Here is a 23,815-nt window from a genome sequence, read left to right as displayed (position 1 = left end):
GCCTCTTTTCCCAGGTAACAGCGATGGGATGAGAAGGAATGGCCTCAGATTGCAGCAGGGGAGATTCATGTTGGATGTTAGGAAAAATTTCTTCTCAGAGTGGTGATGCATTGGAAAGGGCTGCTCAAGGAGGTGGTGCAGTCACTGTCCCTGGAGGTGTCAAGAAACATGGAGATGTGGCACTGAGGGACATGGTCAGTGGGCATAGAGGGGATGGGTCAACAGTTGGACTGGATGATCATGGAAGTCTTCTTCGCTTTTAATGATTCTATGATAATGCTGAAAAAGGTGTTGCTGTCTCCTTCTACCAGTGCTGTGCTGATGGACATGTGGCTTAGCAAGTATTTTTTTTTTCATTGGGCAGTAAGTCATCTTCAAAATAACTTTAATTATCAGTAAATTTCTCAGTAAGTGTCTGTGGTCTGGGACATGGGATCAGCTACCAGTCTTTTCCTGCTCTGGTGCATTATGTTTGCTATTCTTATCACTGATGTTTGGCTCCCATGTAAAACAAGTCAAACAGCTGAAACAGATATATGCTTTTTATTTGAACAGAGATGGACTCATAGATATAAAGTGAGCAAGAATGCCTGTCCAATGAGCAAACATAAACACTGAAAGGATTTGATTACTGTAGCAGAATAGGCAGAGACCTGCTAACAGTATTCCATCACAGGGTCTATATTTTGGGCACATCCCTAGTTTTCACATTAGGCCATTCATGCTGAGTGATCAGCCGCTCACCTTCAACTTTCCAGCTTTTTCTCTCATTAAAATAAGCACGCTTAAATCAACAAGAATTACTATCCATAGACTAACTACACCTTAATAAGTCAAATACCTAATTCCAATAAGTTCAGTTTGCAATTGTGGATTATTAGTAGCTTATATTTCTAGTCCTCTGCTGAAACAGATTCAAGAGGACGAATCTGCATCCTCAACACCAGAACAGTTTTTACAAAACTGAACTTCATGCCAAAATTCAGGACACAGAGAAGAGTAGCCAAAATATTCAATACTCAGTGCTTTCTTCAAAGTGACAGAGACAAGATAGGATAAAGACCTTGTTGTTCCCACCTACATTCTCTAACATCAAGCACATCTCTAAAGCAGAGACTTCTTAGTTATGCTGAAAAGCATACCAAAATTTTTTTTCATGTGTGTTTGAAATTTTTTTGTGTAAGCACTGCTAGAGATGGTGTATGTTTTTCCTATAACAATCTTATGCTTGAACTGAATAACCTGATGGCATAATGTGACATTATATCATCCAAAGTCCATCGCAAGACAGGCACACACAGACGTATATTAATGCCTCCTCTTTCAAAGTTATCCCTTACTTTTTGTTTAGGTGGTTTCCTAATTGCCTGTTAACAACACATTTACTGTTGCAAAGTTGGAAAAATGTTCTTTCACACCATGCTAGCCCTAAAGGTCTTGAGAAGCCTTGCAAGCAGATCTGGGAGAAGTCAGTGCAAGCCTGTTTTCTGTCTTGTTGATCAGGTTTTAGTAGGCTCTAATTGTTCCAACATGTATTTTCAAGAATATATCTTCCCAATAGTACATTTTTAATAGTATATTGCTTTTCTATACAATGTTAATTGCAATCATTACCCAGTGATCAGAGCAGATTCTTACTCTTTCAAGTTCCTGGTATATAGTTGCTTTAAATGATGCTTTCCCATTGAAAGAAAAACACATTTTTCTCAGCTTTCTCTTTACGATTTAGAACTACTGCATGAGAAATCAACTCTGTGCAACTCTTAATATCTCAGTTTTAGCACTGTTATTTCATGTACATCATGAAGTTGTGTGTGTGAGGTGCTTCAAAAAACCATTTTCTGATCATTTATAGTGGTTTCTGAAAAGTTTCTTTCCTGATTATACCGATGGAGCTTATTACACGCATATAATTGCAAGATACTTTGGTTGTATATTCGTTGCTCTATGGGTATTAGTAAGATGAATGTGCAGGCTCCTGGTTGCCTTACATCGACAAGCAGTGGCCCAATCCCCACCTCTGTGATGTGTCTCATAGTTGTTTATTCATTCACATTGCTGAATATCATGGAATTTCAGAATGGGGAAGTTAGTTCCTTCCTCTTTGCTTATTTTTTAGATGACCTGTGTCTCTTCTACAGTTCTGTCCTCAACTTCTGCAAGAAGAAGCTGTGTGATTTATTTTTTTTAACTCAGTTTTTATTACTTTAACATCTTTTAGATGGAATATCTTCCTTATTGGTTTTACTTGCTGAGAGAAAACTGCAGGCAAGTTAGCAAGTATATCAAGCGCAGTGCAGCAGTCAGTCAGAAGTCACCATTTTCTTCCATCTTGCGTAGTTCTATTGAGCAGAAGAGACTGAGTTCATAAATTGCTGTATTTCTTGCTATGCTGTTTTTACATCCAAAATATTCTTAGTTTTTATGTTAATCTCTAAAGTGTTTGAGTCCTGTTAGTGAATGTCACTGACTACCCTGCTTTTAAACCACTCTACATTTGATCCCTAGGGCATTCTGCCATCCCTATCAATTGGTCTCATGAAATTCAGAGAGAAATGATATAGCTGTTCATCAGATATGGAGATGGTTATGTTTTGTCTTTTGAGGTAAGACCTTATTGATGGTTGGCATTTTTAATTGGTTTCCTTATAATGCATTAAATTGCCTGAATTTACCCAAATGAGTCAGCAGTATGCCCGAGCAGACAGGATGGCAAACTGGATTTGGGGGTGCTTTGACAGACAGCCAAAAAAAAAGTGATTCTCCTATTATATACTGCCTCATCTTGAATATTGTGTGAAGTTCTGGCCTCTACAATATAAAAAGGATGTTAAGATACTTCAGCGCATCCAGAGGAAGGCACCAACATTCGTAGAAGGATAGGATATGAGGGAACGGCCTCAAGTTGTGCCAGGGGAGGTTCAGGTTAGATATTAAAAAGAATTTCTTCTTAGAGTGGTGAGACATTGGAACACGTTGCCCAGTTTGGTTGCGTAGTCACCATTGTGCGAGTGTTTAAAGAGAGGGTAGGTGTAGTATTTAGAGACATGTTTTAGTGGGCAATGTTGGTGGTAGGTGGACGGTTGGACTGGGTGATCTTAGTGGTCTTTTCCACCTTAATGGAAAACCTTAATGATTTTATGACTCTACAGAAGGGTTGGATGGTATATCCTACAAGAAGAGGCTGAGGACACTTTGGTTAACTAGTCAGGACAAGAGAAGGCTCACAGGTGATGTTATTCTCTACAACTCCCTAATGAGAGGAAGTAGAGACAGAGGTCCCGATCTCTTCGCCCTGGTACCCACTGACAGGATACACAAGAATGGCACAGAGCTGTGCCGGGAGAAGTTCAGACTGCACTTTAAGAAAAATTTCTGTACTGTGAGAGTGGCCAAACACTGGAACAGGCTTCCTAGAAAGGTGACTGATGTTCCATGCCTGTCAATGTTCAAGAAGCATTTTGATAATGCCCTTAATATTCTGCTTTAATTAAGCAGTCATGACATTGGACTTGATCTTTGTAAGGTTCCTTCCAAATGAACTGTTCTAATTTCTAAATATGTAGCCTTCAGTGTTTTGTGAGAACCATCAGTTGGCAAGTTCTGTGAATTTTAACAATTAGGTCTTTCTTCCCTGTTCTCCTGACTTTTTTTTCAGTGAATATTAGTAGGTAGTCTACAGAATAGATGAAGTACTGGCTTGATCAATTTATCCACTTCTATATACAAGGTCCCTCAAAAATACCATAGTGATATTTTTATGTGAGTAAAAGTGCATATCTATTTACAAAATAAATACTATATATATATATATATAGTATAGGCACAGTGGTTTATGGTCCTGAAAAACTGAAAAACTTTTTGCTTCAGGATCTTTTATAAATTTCTTAAACGCACTGTCTGTATTTGTTGCAGTGGCATGATTCTTGTTTGTTTCATGATATAACCCTCAGCGGCGATCTTTTTTTCTTCCTCTTACATAATTCTCCGGAGGCCTTTGGAATCCAGCACATTCACTTGTGCCCTAGAAACTATTTGGCACTCAGTTTCCAATTTCCATGCTGCTGGCTGAGCTCTTAAGCCTCTGTCATTCCAAATTTTATGATCCATCTATTTTTGATCTTTTGTATCCCACTGATGTAATACACCAGCAGAATCTCATATTCTCATTGTCTGCTTGCATTCTTTAAGATGCCATTTGAAAACAGTTGGCATACCTGATGTGTGTGGAACTGCCAATAGCACACAGAGCATTGATTTTTTTTTCCAACTGTATTTTCATTTATGTGCTTAATTTCCTAATGATTTCAATATAATTTTGTGTGTTTTCATTTTTTATAAACTGTGAATCTGTTCCACTTATGCTTACTTTTAGTTGTGAGCTACTTCACATATTTCTAATGATCTTAACAGATGTGCTCTACTTACTCTGAAAATTCTTACTTGAGCCTCTGTGGTTCATCCTTTTCACCAGTCTGCCTCTGTTGTGGCTATTCTTGTTTCCAATAGTGAAAAAAATGCCATTCAGTCTCAAGGAAGTTGTTGATGACACTGTGCCTGGAAAAGTCCAAACGCAGTTAACTGCAGCGAGCGATGGTCTTTCGTGGTATAGAACCATTCAGTGAATGCAGTTCAGTAGAGAGCCAAAGCTGAAAGCTTTTGTTTGGCAAGAGATGGTTAGTATTTATTCTCAATACTTGGCATATTTCACGTTTAGCAATGAAAGTGATACTGAAAATCTCTGAGGAATGGCAGGAAATGTTTGGGGTGTTTTTGTTTAGAATTCCTTTAACGTGTTTATCTGCGGCCTCCAATTTATGAAATCTGTGGGTACACAGATTTTTTTGTAAGTTTAAGCAGATGTATTTTATAAAATCAGAAGAAAAGCATTTTGCAAATGAACTGATGATTCTGGGAGCCACTGCCTTTGCTGCCAACTTTAAACTCTTGAATACTTGAAAAAAAAAAAATACTTCATGCCTAAGGAGCTGTTGAACTGCAGAATTTCTGTGCTTGTATATGGACTCCCCAGGTCTGCAGCTGCCATACCCAAATGTTACTGCACCATCGAGTGCCACTGCCCTTCAGCAGTGCAGACACTCTGACTTTTTCCTTTTTTTTTTTTTTTTTAATTTAATTTCACAGTAAACTCACAGCTTTCCCATTCTGGCCTTAAAAACTGCAGAGCTGATAAGCATTTTCTCTTTTGTGTCCATTTCCATAGAGACAGATTTTATCTTAGTGCCACAGTTGTACTCTGAACTTGGGCAGGTTGTTTTTTTTTCTGTTAGGGTCTCTGGAATTTAAATGTTTACTTGTTCCTTGGAAAGTTATAATTTTGTCTATTTGAGATGAACTGTAAACATTCTTATTCTCTCCTCTATTTCTTAGTAAGCAATTCCTAAATGTAACAACAATGAAAACTGAAAAAAAAAATAAAAAAATTAAAGAAGCCTTGGAGGAGTAATGGCAATTTCCTCCTCAGGTACCCCCTATTGCCTTAGCAATTTCTTCAGCTAAGAGTCGGGGCCTGAACAAATACTTTAACAGGATAATAGAAGTTTACGGAACCCTGTGTAGGTCCTCTCCATTGGAGGAATGATTACTGCCCACTGGAGACAAATGGATGTGCAGAGAAGGATCCTTTCCATCCAGTATGTACTAAACCAAGCTCAGCTGTAACTGAAGACTTCGCTTCTTTCAGCACTTGTATCAGAATGTAAGTTTTCAATTTCGTCAAAGCCAACATCTGCAGAGAAGTAGGGCTCACTGCCTGACATATCAGCAGGGAACTCTGAAGTTCTGAGAACAAAAGGCAAAGGTGAACAGGAAGAAATGAGGTCCAGAGCTCTGCAGCCTGACAAGCAAGCCTGCTACAGCTAGGACTGGGGTTGTCCTATTTTTTCAAGTAGTGTGGTTAAGACATTTTGAAAGCTGATGTTTTCATCTACTCACTGACATAAGAAGATAATCTGTTCCTGCATATTAATTACTCTGTTGTAATGAATTCCTCCATCATCACAAACTTGACATGAAGCTTTGTGTCCCTGCAGGTTAATCCAAAAACAGCAAAATATCTCAACATTTTTGTGTTAGCCATAGAAGTAAAGTTCAGTTAGCCAAACCTGAGCATGCATATTTCTGTATTTTGAAAAATCAATAATTTTTAACAGCTAACAGCTCTTCAAGCAGCATTCAAACAGACCACACTTATTAGGTGATCTCCAGCTTGCAGTTCCAGGTCCAGTACTCTCTTAAATGTGAATTAAACCCTCAAGGATATTACCAGCACATACCAATCTCTTAGAAGGGAATGCTTCTTTTTTTTGTTTGTTTGTTTTCTCTACAGTCATGCTTGCAAACTCTGACTAAAAGTTTTTCAAAACAGACAGGTGCTGTGGAATACTTCATTTGAGAGACTTTAGGAAAGCATGATTTTAAAAGAGAGGAGCATCACTACATTCCAAGAGTCAAAGAATGTCATCTGAGATAAAATAATAATAATAATAATAATGTGATTAAGCTGAACATAGATCTGTATGGTTCACATGGTTCTCTTAAAAAAGTAACAGATGGATTGGTCCAGATACTGATGTGGAAGAATTAAAAAGAGGAATCAGAGGTATCTGCTTTGCAAAGTCTGAATAGTTGGTTGCTTTTGTTTGTCAAATTTGAATGCTAACCTGAGAATTCTTCTCAAGTTCTGATAAGAAATATTAACAAAGTCTTTGCCCATGAAGCTTTTAGTGTTGTCTTTTGGATCAATTAGCCAGCGGCTATACTCGCTAGGCCATTCCTCTACGCTGCCCTCCAACCCCATTCTGAGTCCTTGACATTTGCTTTCTGTTCAAATGGCTTTTATCAACAGTGGTTCAATATTGCTGATCGAGCATATTTATAATCTATCTACAGGTCTCAAAAATATTTCATGAGACTAAATTATAAGAACTAAATTATAAATAAATTGTCTGGCTTCTAAGCCAGATAAAGTGAACTTACGTTTCTGACTTCTCTCCGTGAGTATGAAAGCTGCAAACAAAGATTCATCTTGCTGAGCTTTGAGTATCTCAAGGCACCTTAGCTAATCCGATTACAAAGAGACTAGTGACTTTCTTTAACCAAAAGAATCCTGCCTTGTGTCCCTGGTGGTAATGAGGTGATCCCCCGGCCCTTGCTTATAAACGGTCAAATTGCCTGATTTATGTGTTATATCTGCTTCCTATGTCTTAATAAGTGTTTTCCACACCAGCCTTAGCTGCCAGATACCTGGCTCACTGGGTAAGGAACTTGGAAGCTTTGCAAATTCTGTGTTGCAACAAATTTCTCACAGATCCTATTGGCAGAGTGGAGAGCCAAGTGATAAGGCCTAGGACTCGGCTCCTGGTGAAAGAACCACAAGTCTGAGAATGTTGAGAGTCTAACAGAAACTTGAGTCCTACAATCTCCAATGTCCTGCTGCAGGATCAGGCACTGTATGCTCATTGTTGTCAGCACTGTAACAGCTTTGGTGTTCCCAGCTTCCTTCGAGGAAGCCTGCGTACTTTGATGTGGCTGTTCATTTCAGAACATTGATGTCCATGGTTCAATTGGCTAGGTGCTCCATAGCTAGAAATCCTACAAGGCCAGGGCGTGCCTTCCTGCATGCCCCGCTTGGTTTGTTCAGCCCAGAGAAGAGGACACTGGGTGAGACCTCATGGATGCCTACAGCACCTCACAAAAGGAAGTGGAGGGGCAGGCACTTAATTTAACCTGCCAAATATATGAAACAAAAACTAGAAACTTTGAAACAAAAATCTAGAAACTTGAAAAGATTGATAAAGTCTCCCAAAAGATGGCTAATCATTCCTTACATTACTGGAAAATGTACAGGGTTCAGTGTGTATTAAAAAGACCAACCCTCATGTTCATTGTCTGTCAGAAAATGTGTGAAAAAAGGAAAACAGTATGAATAGAAGGTGGATACACACGAGGAAGCAGAGCTTCAGTTAAAATCCTGCATGTGGAAAATACAGGATCCATCATTATCAGTGGTGCTTTTGCTTCTAGTCAGCATGAATATTTAGAATGTTCAGTGCTATTCCCATTAACGCAAAATTAAGTATAGTTTTTGATTCTGCAGGCCCCATTTTGTCTAACAGTGACAAACTCACGGAGTCAATCTAGACTCATGTAAGGTGAATCAGACCTCCAAGACCAAACTAGTTTGGTGGGCACCTGATTTCATGCAGTAGTTAGATGTGAATTAGGAGACGTTCTGAAGAAGAGCCTCCATTAAAAATGTGACTACTTGAACTCAGTATAAAATCAAGAGAACAAAAAGATACCAGCTTGTCAATACGTTTGCCTCAAAAAGCAAGGTATTGTTTTCAAGGAAGCTTAAGAATGACCTTTTCTTCTTTAAGATCTACAGACACAGACTCTAAAAAAGATCTGTAGTTGCCATGGTTTTAGAATAACAAATTTGGAAGCTGCTGGCTAGTAACCTTCACTGTTTTACTGATAAGATGTGTTTTTATCAGCTTTCAGGGCATTTATTCATGAAACTTTGAACTGAATTTTCTGTTCTTTGGACAAAACACGAAGTTATTGTACCATGTGGTAACAAACTGAAATTCCACTGACATGGACTTAAGTCATTTTATCTCACCACCCACAAAGAGAAAACTTCATAATCAAGCTGGTCATAAAATTCAACAAAAAAGTAACAGTGGAACTAAAAATGTGTGGAGAAGCTGAAATTTGGAATAGGCTTCCAATGGAATTTCTATGTAATGTATTGCTTTTAATTTTTTTTTTTCCCCAAAGGAAATGAAACTCATTTTATTTCATTTCTAGTTATCAACTAGGCAATCTGTCTGCTTTGACTTCTGGAAGGAAAATCGGTTGTGCAAGGACAGACATACATGGGAGAAAACAGAGAATATTGTCTGTTGGGCACTGCTGTTGCCTAAGTAGCTACCTGAGAACTCAGTGATGTTACCAGGTCCTCAGCAGGGTTTTGGAATATACTCAGCATTAGCTTAATTCTGGCTATGCCAAAGTGAGTGCTAAAATTCACCTCCCAGCATTGGAAACAAAGTTAGATAAAATAGTATGTTTCTGAAAAGCGCTCTGCTTATTTATTCCAGACCAAAGAAACAGATTGCTGAAAAGACAAGATGAGAAACTGCTGAATAATGAAACAATAAGCAATCTGTTTGGGTTTTTGTTTTTGTTTTTCCCTGTGGAAACTAACAACTAAAACCACAGTTTTCTCTTCAGGTCAAAATTGGAATCTTTATCCTGCCAATAGGTCTGTGCAATTACGACTTTGTTTCAGTGAATGTGCAAAGACTGGAATTACAGATATGCTTAACTGTGTGCTCTGTGTACAGCTCTACTGAAGACAACAATACATTCAAGGCTAAGTTCCAGCAGAGACCTTGGTTAACACGGGTTTCTTAAAAACTGTTTATTTTATTGCAAGTGGGGTGCTGTTCTTCATGCCAAAAGGTTTAATTTACAAAAGTGCCATGAGATATATAACCTGGATATTTCTATATGGACTTTAGTTACTCCCTACAGCACTTTGAGGACATTATTCCACACTCTCTGTCAAGTTCGCAGAAGAGCAGGAAGTGTCCAAGTCACACATCAGAGAACTAATTAATTACCTCCTGCATAGAGAGCTCTAACAGAGAAAGATAGTGTGTGTGCTGAACTGAACAGCTATCAGCATTTGATCAGACCTAGTTCAGACACGCAGCAAGCCTTTTCAGTCCCCAGAGGCAGGAGAAGTATGCCACCTATTGGCAACACAACTTTTGCACAGAGAAGCTGTGGATCTCAACATGGAGAAAACCGTCATGTTCACGCACCTAAGCAAAGCATCCTGCACCTCGGCAGTGATGTGGAGGGGCAACCCAGCAGGGACAGAAGGTCTACAGAGAGAGGTGAAGCACTCCCGGTAGTCCGTGGCTACAGAAAGCATGTGCTCCGTACATCTCTGACCTTATCGCAGCCTTTGAAGTTGCAGAGGAGTGAATGTTTTTCCATACTTCAGTGGCAGATTGCACTTCATAGACCATGAGAGTTAGTTCTGTTGCATATAAATTCGGCACAGGGCACCCTGCTCAGGCTGCCTGTTTCCACCTAATTCTAGGCAACACCTGTGAGAATGAGCCCCCTACAAAGATGCTGGTGCTGGGGAAAGCGCTGTGAGCTGTGGATGGTGCAGGGCTCAGTTGCTGAGGATGATGGTCCCAAGTGCTTAGTGGTAAATGGGGCACCAGAGAGATCCTTGGCTCTCCCCAAAGCCACCAGTGCAATTCCTGCTTTTCTCATTAGGATTGAAAGCAAACAGCAAACTAAACCCTGCGAAGACTGTTGAGGAGGGAACACACAACGTTTTACTAAATCACACCTGCTTTGAGGCCATCTGGCTCTTCATCACAAATAGGTCATTTTGACAAAATTCAGCCCCCTGCTCCCTGAGAGTAGTGCCTGGGGAAATGCAGAGGTATCCAATGGCAGTCTGAAGTCTTCCTGCTGTAAGCAAAGGTTACTTTTCCGTTTACATTACTGTAGGGTGTGCTAGCATGAGCCCACAACATGAGCCTTCTCACAGAAGTGCCCTTCACATCATCCCAACGCTAGTTTTGCACCTGTTCGGTTTGGTTTGGGTTTTTTTCCATTGTCTTTTTTTTTTTTTTTAAAGAATGCTGATATTTTTAATCTAATTCCCTGCGCTGGGAGTGGAGGTTTCAGGCAGCTGGGGTAGTCTTACACTCATCTCCCATGGAAAAGGTTGGGAGTCAATTGTTCTGTTATAAACACAGTTCAGAGAAAGAAAGATATCAAATGTTCAATTATTTTGCTTAAACTGCACTGTTTTTTATAACATCATAGTTCCTCTCCTGTTGGCTTCCAGGGTGCGAGGGCAATGCTCTCCGGAAACCAGCTCTTCACATAACATGCCAGGAGCTTCTCCAGCAAAGCCAGGGTGTATGAGATCAAACTGTAAGTGCTGTTCCTGCTGTGACTGAAAGCTATCCTAGAAAGGAGTTTGCTACAGAGTTGTCTTTTTCCGCCCCAAAATTAATTCTGAAGTAGAGATGCAGTGCAGAGCTTGGACATTGAGGAGACTGTGCAACTGGCAAGTCATCAGAGCAACTGAGCTGCAGGAATACCTCTCAAAAAACAGTCTGACAAGTGCTTGTCAGTATAAAGCTAAGCAAATAACATCCTTGGTTTGTTCAGCAAATAAGGAGTTCTTTGAATTGATGATTTACATCTCCTCAGTGATGTGTTTGTTTAGAATTTCTGAGATTGTATGCATTTCACTGAGGCGATTTAATACCATATTAACCATCTGAGAGAGACACTTGGGAAGGTTGATGGAAGCCTTTTCCAATACAAAATCTGCCGAGAAGTAGCTGCAATTTAAAGAAACTTAAATTAATTCCTTCTGTGAATTGACGTGAAAAGCATGTAAAGCTCCTGAAAGCATTCCTACTTCTTATTTATCTTCCCTCTGTTTGGAGATAGCTATTTTCAGATACTTAAGTTCAGGATATATGGAGTACTTATCCAAACTTTCCTGCCTCTCCTCACATTTGTAAATGAAAACCTTTAATTTTCTTGACAGTCCAAAGCTTTTCATTTTTCCAAACCCAAACATTCAAAGTAAGTTTTTAGAGACCCATATATGTGCAGCTCCAAGAAAGATCCTTCTTGAGGTGAAGCACAAAGATATGAGGTACCACTCTCAAATAATGAAATAAGAGATTTCAATGCAAGGCTTTCTGGAAAAGCAAACTAACAAAAAGAAAGCCACAGAAGCTGGTATTTCAGTACGATTACTCCGTATGCTGACTTGTACGCTCATAGCTGCAAGCGCATTTCTTCTTATGCAAATTTGAGATGAGCTTATCTTTACTATCGCAGTAAGAGTAATGCTTCTGAAGATTAAATTATCATAGTCAGAGGTTCAGATACTAATTTGGGGTACAAAATCTGCAGTGTAAGTTGCTGTGTCAGGACAGGGAAAAGGCCAAGGATTCAGCTCTGAACTTATGGTCTACCTCTGAATTTGATTTCTCAAAGCATCTTTCTTCCAGCCGTGAGGTGAAATTTTCTTTTTAAGGAGTTGCAGTTTTGGGCTCAGACTTCTTTCTTATGCTCAGAGTTCTCTGAATGTGAAGATGTCAAAACAACTTAAAAAAAAATAAAAATACCCCACACATCTAATATCTGACCCAACAATTTTAGAGAATTGCTATATGAGTAGTTGAACAAAGAGAGCAGCTCTTGCTGCTTTAACAATAGGAAGAGACTTGCTGAATAATAAGAACGTGCCATTTATTTGGTGCTCTTGTTGGAAAGTATTTGTGTAACACTTCTGAAAATACTTTTATCAGAAAATGTTTTCATTGATCTTACACAGATCTTTTTAAATTAATGAAAGGCACTTTAAATAAAGAATGTGAAAAGCTCTTTAAGATAGGAGGTAACACTGATAAGGTACAACTCCTTAAAAATTATGAATAGATTTTTCCAGCTAAGTAACAGTCACCTGCCAGCAAAGTGGTGTGCAGGATTTGGAATTAGGATACTGTGGAACTTGCATAGAAGTTCCTTCCGCACACAAGTCTGCTCATGACATCAACAGGTGAATGTGTATCATAATTTGCCACAGCCCTCTTTTCAACTACTTTCAAGTCCTTCATTTCTAGTGATACTTTCTCAGTTAGCAATATAACTGAATTAATGTAGCTGAATTAGAAAACAATAGAATTACAGGCGACAGAATGAAAATTTACCTTGTTAGCATTTTTCCTCCCATGTACATGAAAGCCTCATTAAAATGAATGCTAATTCAGGAGCACAAAGGTATTCAAGGCAGCACTTACTCTTGTAATTAGTTTGCATTAAAGGCAATGGCATTGTGACTGTGTTTCATACACACACGCACACATACACACACAATATCTGTGTTTATTACCTGCTGGAAATAAATGAAACAATGAAACAAACAAACAAACTGCTTTATATTTCCTGACAAATAGAGGAAAAAAAAATTAAAACGTATATGCTTAAGAATGAAATGCTTTAATTCATTTTCTTAGCTGGTGGGAAGAGGAAGAATACGTCAGTAGTGGCCCTCAAGTCTGACTAGTTTCAGGTGTAGATGAATAGCCATCTTCTAGCTCCACCTACTGTAGCAAACTAAAATGACAGAAGCTTGATCTTCCCTCTTCTTTAAAAAACTTTTTAAAACCAGTATTCAAATCTCTCCCTACAACAGGAGATCAGAAATCAGCACTAAATTGGTGAAAGGAAATGAACTGATATAAATACAGAATGGCAGACAGCAGGAGACAATAGTGCAAAATTGACAAGGTAGGGAAAAAATTGTTTTGGAAAAAGAAAAAAGAGGCTCCACAGTATCGTAGGTAGCTGGACTGTCTGGGACAATCAGGGGCTTTTAGACTATTTTTCTGGTTATCATTAGAACTCTGGGGAAAAAAAGTAGTTTTTATTCCATTTAAAATAACTTTTCGAGGTAGCAAAGAGGTTTCTTATACTGCCTTCATTGAAACCACGATCCACTAAAGTTTTCATGGAAACTCAGGCACAGAGATTGTTACCTCCTTTCTTGTCCAGAGATAAGCTAGCCTAGCAGTACAAATATTTTATATAAAGATAGAAAAGTAACAGCTTGAACCTTGTTGTTCTGCATTCCAGCTGAAGGCTGTTTCCATTAAGATTTTCTAAGCTGCACAAAGAGAAGCCATTTCAAGGACTAATTTCAGAACTAATCAATTGTTTACTTAAAAAGTGGTTACTGTAGAAATTATCATTAAGGCCTGGCAAGACTCAAAGTAAAACACAAAATATAAGAAGAAATATTTAACCTCCTCGCTGATTCTTGTGTAGTCCATATGCTGCACTACCTAAAATGGTTGTAATAATGAAAAATAAACCAAAACACATTACTTGTTCACTACAGCTGGCTTTGGCTTGAAGGCTCTCGCTCATACTTTGAGGTTACAAATCCATAATACAAAACTGCAGAGTACACTGAGTGAATACAGCTATGCCACTGAATGGCAACGATCTACTCACGCACTCCTAGTAAATATTCTGTCTATTCAGTTACTGCTTGTGAAAAAAACAGCATATGATTATTTGGCAGTTTTTGGTGACTGTACAAAAAGCTCACAAATTCATTTGAACATTTATCTATACACAGCTCTCTCTTTTTCCCCAACAACTAAAGCACACGCTAGCATAAGGTGAATTCCTGATAGATTTCAATCACTAGAAAAAAAAACTAGTTCAGAAAAAGAACCAAAGGAGAGAAGCTATAAATGAGTTATGATACAGAAAACGTGTTTTGGTGGCTAAGAGGAACATAGATAGTAGGGTTATATTTATACTGTGGGTAGATCTCATGTTGTATCGCTTCAATTCAGAACTCTTTTCAATTCAAATACTTGGGGAAATTTATACCACTCTATATCATATATTTAATTCAGAAAAGCGTATTAGAGGTTGATCTACCTAAACATTCCCCCTCAAAAAAGCCTTTCTCTGCAGTGACCATATAGAGGTTAGGCTTCTAGGTTAAGTGCTAGTAACCTAACCTGTTGGTTTTTATCTTTTATAGCACTTGAAGGGAATCCAAAAGAGATCCAGAAGCTCATCAGATAAAATTTGCCTCAATTTGCCACGGGATTTTTCCATTTTATACTCACAAAACGTATAGTCACATTTGAAAACATGTGAAGCAAATTAGAAACCAGAAATCTACTTTCAAAAATTATTTATCTTTTTTAAAAAAAACTTAAGTTTCACAAACACTAATAAATGTTGGGGTCCCAGTGGGCTAAGCCATTTCTTAAATAAGATAAAGACTCGGAAATTACTAAATGTATTACAGAACGAATGTCCTTCTTGCTTAATGCTTCAGATCAATTACTACCTAATCAACCCTTTAGAATTTAAACTTTAACATACTATTATAGACCGGTAGTACTGGGAGAGTACATAGTAGGGTATGAATTGGTGATGAGCCTGTAAAACTCAGTGTGAAAAACAGTGAAGTTCAAGCATTAAGTAGATTGATTCACTGGAGGTTTTGCTCTCTGGGCTTGTTTTAAATTTCTCAGTTAAAAACAAGTGGAAAGTGAGACAAAACTAGCACAATATTGTACTAATTGTGAATGGCAATAATCAGAATGTGTAGTATCAGGATCTGAGAGAGAAGATGAATAACTTTCAAGGCACCGAAGCAGGATATACATATATATGTTTATGAATGCTTAAAATGGACACTGGTGTGGATAAGCATGGCAAACGGCAAAATCATCTGGCTTACCACATCAAGTGTAGGCAGAAGTCACTACTGAATAGGCCTTTGTTTTGGGTGCATTTGAATGGTAGTATTGATGTTAGTGCTTTACCTTCTGCATGGAGAGAGGTGCAGTCCCTTGATGAACAGTGCTGCTGTGACTCTAAGCAGTCCTTCCAGGCAAACGCTGAACTTGTTCAAGTCAGACTTTCTTTACTCACAAAGTCACACCAGCTGAGATACTCACAGGATGTGTTCTGGAATGGAGAAACACAGATACTGAAAAAAGTTAAAGCAGTTACCATGGCTGCATAAAAATAGTTTATCATCTTTTTTTTTTCCATGAATAGCGTGCTACTATTAAAACTGACTTTTAAACAATCTGAAAACATATATCACAGAAAAAGTAATTATCTCAACGTGGATACATTTGTCATCATCTTCTTCTTTTTCCCTTTGACATGAACAGCAGTAATTGCATCATTGCTGAACAACCTTGATTTTGTAGTTTAAAATAATTAAGTATGGTCTAATCTGTTTGTTTGGGTTTTTTTGTTCTGTTTTGGTTTTTTTTTGAGGCAATGCTATGCAGCAAGAAGGTGCAGTAGCCCAGTCTTTTTGGTACATATGTTGAAGGAATACAGCAATTTGGGGTTTGCAGTTCCCAGAAACATATGAATAAAAATGCTGCAACACACACAGAAGTTGCAACAATTGCGTCCCATTAAAGCTGTGAGCATTGAAGACATCCAATGACACGAATTCGCCAATTCTATAACCAGTGAGAATGGCATGGTTCGAGTTTTTTAATACCTCATTTAGATAATCGTCTCATCTGGAGATGTGTAACTTCTGTGCTCCTCCCATGTTTCCTCCCACTCTCACAAATATTACAACTAGAGGTAGTCATTTGTGAGATGAAGTGATAAAAATGAGGAGGAGGGTCGGTGTTGGGCTGGCTGCGTTCAGCTTCCTTAAAAGGTTGTTGTCCTTTAGCACTTACAGAGAATCAACCAAAGCAGTTGTATTCACAATAGGAAAGCTGCTACTGAAATTGGCTGGAGAGAGACGAGAGGAAAATGCAGCTTTGTGGCAGCTGCAGTAGTTCTGAGCGGGGGTTCAACATTTGGAAAGTCTTAACAAAACTAGAGAAAAAATGAATGTAACCTCTGCCAGAAAGAAAGGCATTTCAGCAACTCAGAAGTGTTGATTCAGTGCATTATCAAAAAAGTTATCAGAGCTAAAGTCAATATTCATTTTTTAATTGGTGTGCATTAAGAACGAGACACTTTCTTTCACCTTTTTTTCCCTCATCTGATAATTTCAGACATTCTGATCATCATTCAAACTTCCCTGGGGTGAAAAAATACATAAGAAGTATGAGATGAGTGTGTACAGAGCGTGTTTAGGAGTGCTGGAATGCACGGCACAGAGCATAGGTGGGCTCAATTAGGAGACCTATGTATGAACCAGGAAGGAAAGGGTGCATACTTAAAATCGAGGCAGAAGAGGAGGGAGAGGCAAAAACCATATGTACAGTGTGAAGCTATGCATATTATGTACTTGCATGTGTCGTCAGGGTCACCAAGACTCAAAGCAGTACTAACTTTGTCCACTTCTTGCATCAGTTCTAATTGCAAAGCAATATCCCTGCTTCCTGATTTTAACGGTAATACGTCCTCCAGTAGCAATAAACAAAAGTGAAAGCAGATCCATGCTGATGTTTGCACCACACAGTAGGTTTAAACACACGAGTTGTCCCACGGAACTTTTTAAAGAATCTCCCCCACATCAGACAGCCCTTGAAAGCATTCACTGAATGCAGACCTTGGGTTTTCCTACTATTGACATCTGGTATAGAGGCCAATAACTGAAAGAGACTTGAATAAACACTGAAGTAGAGGTCACAGATGAAAGGGATAATGAAGGATGATTATTTTTCTAAAGATTTTCTGCAGCTTTCTGCTAACAACAACAACAACAACAGTCTGAAGTTACTCAAACTCACAATCTCACAAAAGGAAATGTGTTTGTTGGGCATTACTTTCCTGATTAGATCCTGTTAGATCTATCGTGATGTCAGCCATTGCCTCAAAGCCCTCTGAATGGGAAACACACCATTGGGTCAGGCACTCATGTGGAAATTGGGATACAAGAAGTAAAACCTTAATTATTTAGTCCTTCCTCATAAATTAGTCTTGATGATTATTACGGTATCTATAAGAATGTTTTATTTGGGGGTTCTAAAATATAAAATGCTATTATGCAACCAATTGAAATTTCATGCCTTCCCAAAACGTTGTTTAATCCATTGATTCATGTCTGACTTTCATGAGCAGCTTTTCCCCATGACAAAAAAAAAAAAAAAACCCAACAGGTTACCAGCGTGATGAATCTAACACCAGGCTTCTCCAAAGGCTACAAGTGCTTTTACTGCTGCTGCACTCGTACAGGGCTCAAACTAGCAGGGAGAGGAGGTAGAAACTCTGTGTTATAAAAATGGAGGAAAGCAATTTGTTCTACGCTGCAAGATTAGAAGGAGCAACTCTTTGATCAGAGCAGAGGTCACTATCAGAAAAGAAACTGAACAAATAGCCTCAGATAGGCCATGCTGTTTGTGCCAGGAAGAGCAGTGCTTTGTAATTATTCAACCTTATCCAGGGTTCGATAACACAACACTGACTGATAAAATTACACGGTTGCTTTCGTTAGCAAGAAACTAGGCTTGAGCCATCAAGCTTACCAAATTAAATGATTACTTTGAAGTAATACATGAACGAAAGTGCAGGTTTGTAGCAGAACCAAACTGAGCACTGCTGCAGCCCTGCTTGGCTGAGACCAGCTCAGCAGAGGGCCGATCCCTCAGTGCCACTTCCTGGCCTCACGCTGCAGTGCTGAGACCAGGAGGGCAGCTCCCTGCTAGCAGCTCAGAACTTGGTGCACTTGGTCCATCTGTCCTCTGCCAGGTGCTTTGACAGCCAAAGAGATTTAAGACGCGCTTTTCCCGTGTTAAATCTTCTGTTAAAGAAGTCAGTTGCTTCTTAGATCAAACTATAAAGACCAGGTCACATCTCTTAAAAATAAGCACTGCATTTTTCACACATACAACAATAACCTCAGGAGATCAGACTGAGTTTACTTGTATTAGCCTACAATTCAGTTTGTGGTGACTACGACCAAACAGAATCCTTAACTTGTGCTTGTGTTCCGCTGTACCGCAGTCAAAACCCACACGAGAGGACAGAACTGTTATTCTGACAGATCTGCCAACGTGTATCACGTGCTGTTTTGTTGCTGTGATTTTTGTACAGCCGCAGCAGGAGGTGGGAGTGAGGTGGCTGCAACGTTCCGCTCGTTCCTCCTGGATCACCCCCAGCCTGTCATCTGCAGAGCTATTTATAAATCTACTTTAGCTCTCCGTCTCACACCTGAACATTGGAGGTTAGGAGTGACAACTGGAGCGGGGTGACTCGCAGATAATGCCACAACTTCATAGCGCTGCTGGATGCATGAATGCAGCCCTGTTATTAAGAGCATGGGTTTTGGTGGGGTGTGAGCTGGGGGGAAGCTCTGCAGACGTGCTTTTGTAACAACCATCAGTTATTTGAGAATTCCTCAGAACCAATGCTGGTTTCGGAGGTGCTGCAGGCGCAGCTGGCTCTTTCTGACATCATCCAACTTAGACAAAAGGCAGCACGTAAGATGAAGGAAATGAAACACACGCTCCTGTAAAGCATCGGCCTCTTCTTCCAGGTAACAGGGAGGGGACAGAAGGGAACGGCCTTACGTTGTGCCAGGGGAGGCTCAGGTTGGGCGTTAGGAAAATAAAGCTAACTGCAAAACCTCACTGGCCGAGCAGTCCCTGTCAGCGCGTACCCTCACGTGCTCCTGTGGTTAGAACACACTTCCCTTGCTGATTTCCAGCAAGTCTTAAAAAAAAAAAAAAACAATAAAAAACCAACTGAGTAGGAAACCCCCATTCTTTCAAGGACCAGCGGCCTGCATTCGGGGGCCGGGACACTTTTGCTACTGCTGGGATTAACCCGCACCACGCAGTGGAAGCTCTGCCGTTTTCCAGAGGGAAAAGAAAACCGAGTACTCCAGTTCACGTCCCGTGTGCGCGCTGGGGGCGGCAGGCCGGGCAGGGCCTGGCAGCAGGGCACGGTGACACAGCCGAAAGACGTGCCCGAAACGCACGGCCGAGGCGGCACTGCGGTGCTGCCCGTTTTGTTGGCGACGCGACGGACTCCGCCGTTCGGCAGAACCGGGCGGGCCGCCTCGGAACGCCCAGCGCCCGCGTGCAGTGCGCGCCGCAGCTCTGCTCGTCGTTTGAAGTGCGCGTGGGGAAATGACCGAGGGCAAAAGGCGACGGGAACGCGGGCCGGGCCGCCGGGCCGCCTCGCGCACCAACGGCGGCCGCCAACGGCGGGGCCGAGGCGCGACACCGCCGCGCGGGAGGGAGGGCGGGGCGAGCGCGGCCGCGAGTCGAGGCGAAAGGGCGGAAACGGCCGCCCGGCGCCGGTGATGACGTTTGAAGCGCTTCCGGAGCCGGGGCGGTGAGCGCGGCGCGCACGGAAGGGGTCGCAGCCAGGAGGGTTCCGCGACGGGGCGGGCGCGGGGGGGCGGGCGGCGCGGCGCGAGGCCGCGCGAGCCGGGCGGCGGCCGAGGCTGAAGCGGCGGCCGAGGGGGGGCGGGCGGGCGCGGACGTTGCGGCGCCGGGAGCAGGCGGGCGGCCGGCGGCGACAAGTATCGCGAGAGGTGGCGCGGCGCCGGCTCTAGAGGTGACCGAGGCAGCGGCGGCGGCCCCGGGTGCCTCCTCCTTCCTCACCGGGGCGGATCGGCGTGGGCGGCCATGGAGAAGGCGGCGGAGGGAGGCGGCGGCGGCGGCGACGCCGGGAGCGCCACGGCGGGGCCCGGTCCCCCGGAGGGGCTGAGCGGCGGGGCCGGCTCCTCGCCGCCGTCGTGCTCGGCCGGGGCGGCGGCGGCGGCGGCGACGGCGGCGGCGCCGCGGGGGCTGGTGCGGGTGTGCGACCTGCTGCTGAAGAAGAAGGCGCCGGGCAAGGCGAAGCGCGGCGGGCGGGCGGGCCGGCCGGCCAGCAGCAGCGAGAGCGGCGGCGGCGGCAGCGAGAGCAGCAACAACGGCAGCGAGGAGGAGGAGGAAGAGGAGGATGAGGAGGAGGAGGAAGAAGAGGAGGTCTCCGAGGTACGACGGGCGGGGAGAGGGGCGCGCGGCCGGCCTCGGCGCTCCGCTTTCATAACGGCTCCCGCGGGGCCCCGCCGCGAGGGCAGGAAGGGGGCAGCACCGCGCCGGCCTCGTGGCGGGCGGGAGCGGCGGCACGGCTCTGCTCGCGCCGGGGAAAGGCGCGGGGGCGGCCCCGGGACGTGGGGGGCGGAGGGGAGGGGGGAGTCGGGGAGCCCCGCGGCGCTCCGCTTTGTGTCCGCGCCGTCCGAGTGGACGGGGAGAACTGAGGCGGGGGGGGTGGGGGCGGGCGGCGCTGGGGCCCGGGAATGGATCGGCCCGAAGGCGTGCAGGTGGGTTTGCGGCGAGGGCGAAGGCTGCTCGAGAGCCCCGGGCGTTTTGCTCTTGTCCAGAGAGTTCTCCGAAGCTGTCAGCGGCCACCGCGTAAATGTAAGGCTGAAAGGAGCTCAAGGAAGCGCTGACAACTTGGCTGTCGTTTAATGTGGCCGTTTCAGGTAGGTATCGCTGCAAGAGACCGATGAAGACCCGAGCCCCTCTCCCATTTGCATGGGTGGTCACGCAGAGCCGCTGTGCTGAGCAGCCTCGATTCTGTGATTGAGCTAATTATGTTCAGTATTGGTTTGGGTTTTTTTAATCTGTTTTTAGGAAAGCGAGCATCGTGTTAGTAGAAGCTTTTGAAATGGGAGGTAGGCAGCCATAGTCACGTACAGAAGTATTACACCTAAGAGCTGGCAGTCCTACGGAGGTTTGGTTGCTCTTTGATGGGGTCCGTTGGGTTTTGCATGATGTGTGGTGAATGGGTGGGGGCTATCTGGTGCCACAGGAGATGTGTTGGTTGATAGCTCAGCACTGAGATGAGCTGTATGGGACAGCAGCGTTCAACAGAGTTTGCGTAAAGGGAAACTTATTGGCAAAACCATAGGTTTGCTTTGTATCTGTAGCCGTTCACTGAAGTGGCTTCTTATACAGATGGATTTCCAGAGGCATTGTGGATGGCATGGCGAGAAAGGTGAAGATAACAGAAGTATGTGTAGTCATAGCTGATGTGAGCAGTTGCATGCTGTGCCTTACGTAGCCGGAGGTACCTGTTTAATATGGTTGAAGGTAGTGTACAGAGATGAAAAAGCAAATGATCATTAAAATATAATGAGGCAGCAGAACAACGCTTTATTTATTTATTTATTTGACATAACTTCCAGATTTTGTAGGTATCGATAGCTGGGGAGGTAGCTTTGGCATCTGGAAGCTTCCCTGGTTGTTTCATCCTAGTCATGGTATGTAAGTAAATGAAGGCTTTCCCAGGCTGAGTGGCCTGGCTTTAAATACTAAGCAAAGGCTGGTAAACAACAAGCAGAGCATATTAAGTCCAGGTCCCGTGAGGAGCTGTATGGAATCTGCTAAATTAATATGGATTCTTGGTCGTTCAGGTTGTTTTTTAAAAAACAAAAAACAAACAAACAAAAAAACCAAAACCATGTCCTGGTTGTTTTTTTTTCTCCCCACTGCCTTCAGGATGGCACGATATAGCATAGCACATGCACAGCTGAAAACACAGTTCTTAGGTATGTGAGCATGAGGATGGCCTGGGTGATGGAGCAGAGGATCTAACTTCAAAGTACTTCCTAACAGCTCCTGGGGAGGAAATGTGTTCTCAGCAAATGGGAGTTTTCCTTATCTGAAAGCACCTTGATGTTTAATTTTGACTTTTAAAAGCTTTTTTTTTTTTTTGGTTCTTGGAATTTTTTTGCTAGGAGGCTTTTCATTTTATGTCTTTATTTCAGTTCAGGCTTAACTTGATGCACATAGCTTGTGTGGCTTTCAGCAGCTGGATTGCTGTCTTCTGACTGCTGGCAATCTGGAAGGCACATGAAATGAAACCAAATCAGAGTTTATGGTTTTGCTGTAAATGGAAACTATTGTGGAAGCGCTGCATTTGTTGGTGTTCCCTCCCAGCCTTTCTGTTCGTTAACTGTGTGAACTTGGGGCAGTTTCTTAGGCTTTTTTTTTTTCTTTTTTTGCCGTTCCCATTCCTAATACGTTAAGGCTTCTCTAATCTCTGAGCTCAAGTACTTGTAGGCTTCCCTGTTAATGAGATGGGTTTTGAAAATGGGGAGTACAGTAGCAACAAGTCAAAGGAGGTATAATTGGAAACCTGGCAGACTCTAAATCACAAAAACCCCATGAGTGGAAAGACATTGTTTTGGCTCAGTTGTTGCTGAGCTAATGGGATGGAATAAAAAGTTATAATCAGATGTTTTCATCTCAGTCTGTTTCTAAACTCAGATCTCAGTGTGGAAGCATAGGGGCTGGATGTAGCTCTGGGAGAAGTTAAATCGAGTTTTCATACCAACAGCTTAATGAACTCCTATTACGGTGCTGGTGGCAACCTCTAAGCTTGCTTTCTGAAATTGCAGCAAAGAGCTGTTTGTCAAAAAAAAACACTTTAGGTAGCACGGTCCAGTATTGTCTGTAAATGGCAAGTTGCCTTTTTCCTATCCACTGGTTTATAAAGAATGTCATCTCTTTTTAGCACGTAGGAAGAGAAGTCTTAAGATGAGAGGAAAGTAACAGGAGAAGTGACGCAGCAGAGGAGGTCAACTTGCATGCTTCCTGGCAGAATTCTGCCCTTGCTTGATGAGTGATCGCATGTACAGCAAGCAAAATGATTCTGTCTTCAGAGAGGTAGCCTCAAAGGCTCGTTTAAGGAGCTGGAGTGTTAAATAGGACTGCGGTGACTCCTTGATCGGGTGAAAACTCGCAACAGGTCTGTGCAGTCAGGCAAAATTTGCACAGATGCAGTTACATGTGGGAAATGTCATCGCTGAACACTTCGAAGTGTTTAAGAGTGAGATGAAGGAACGTCTCTGGAGTCAGAATTATGTGGGGAGTGTCACAGAAGGCTGTACTCTTAAGCCAAACATTACATCCTGACTTGGCTGTGTACAGTTTCCTCTGCCCTGTTTAACGTGATCTGTTGCTGATATGTAAATACATGAAACATGCATAGAAAAATGCCCATCACGTTTCACGTGCTTTGGACCAAGTCCAACGTCTGTCTTCTGAGCTTCTGTAAGATTTTAGGGATACGAGTCCAAAAATAATGGGAGAGGGGGCAGATCAGGTGAGTGAAGGCTGACATATGTTGTAAGGAGTTTGAATATTGATTATTAAGATTGGTTGAGAACTTCTGTTGTTATCTTTCTAAACAAAAACACAGTTTAGCAGTTCCTCTGGATGGGTTCAGGTAAAACAGGTAAATATGCAGGCATCATCAAAGTGTT

General features: G+C 42.2%; 1 long non-coding RNA gene across 2 annotated transcripts; it reads right to left on the bottom strand.

Moving 5' to 3' along the window:
* LOC124417933 lies at nt 1-19,819 on the bottom strand. Of its 2 annotated transcripts, XR_006939208.1 has the most exons (4): nt 15,447-19,819; nt 7,000-11,414; nt 4,429-4,557; nt 1-2,342 (listed from the first exon to the last, which is right to left on the bottom strand). It is a non-coding gene; the product is annotated as an uncharacterized LOC124417933 (long non-coding RNA). The 2 variants fall into 2 exon arrangements; XR_006939207.1 differs by having other exon boundaries at nt 4,429-11,414.
* Between the last annotated feature and the right edge of the window lie 3,996 nt (nt 19,820-23,815).

This window comes from Gallus gallus, chromosome 4 (genome assembly GCF_016699485.2).
Source record: "Gallus gallus isolate bGalGal1 chromosome 4, bGalGal1.mat.broiler.GRCg7b, whole genome shotgun sequence".
Lineage (NCBI taxonomy): Eukaryota > Metazoa > Chordata > Aves > Galliformes > Phasianidae > Gallus > Gallus gallus.
The sequence above is the reverse complement of the archived record's forward strand: the minus strand, read 5'-3'. Positions and strand labels throughout refer to the sequence as shown.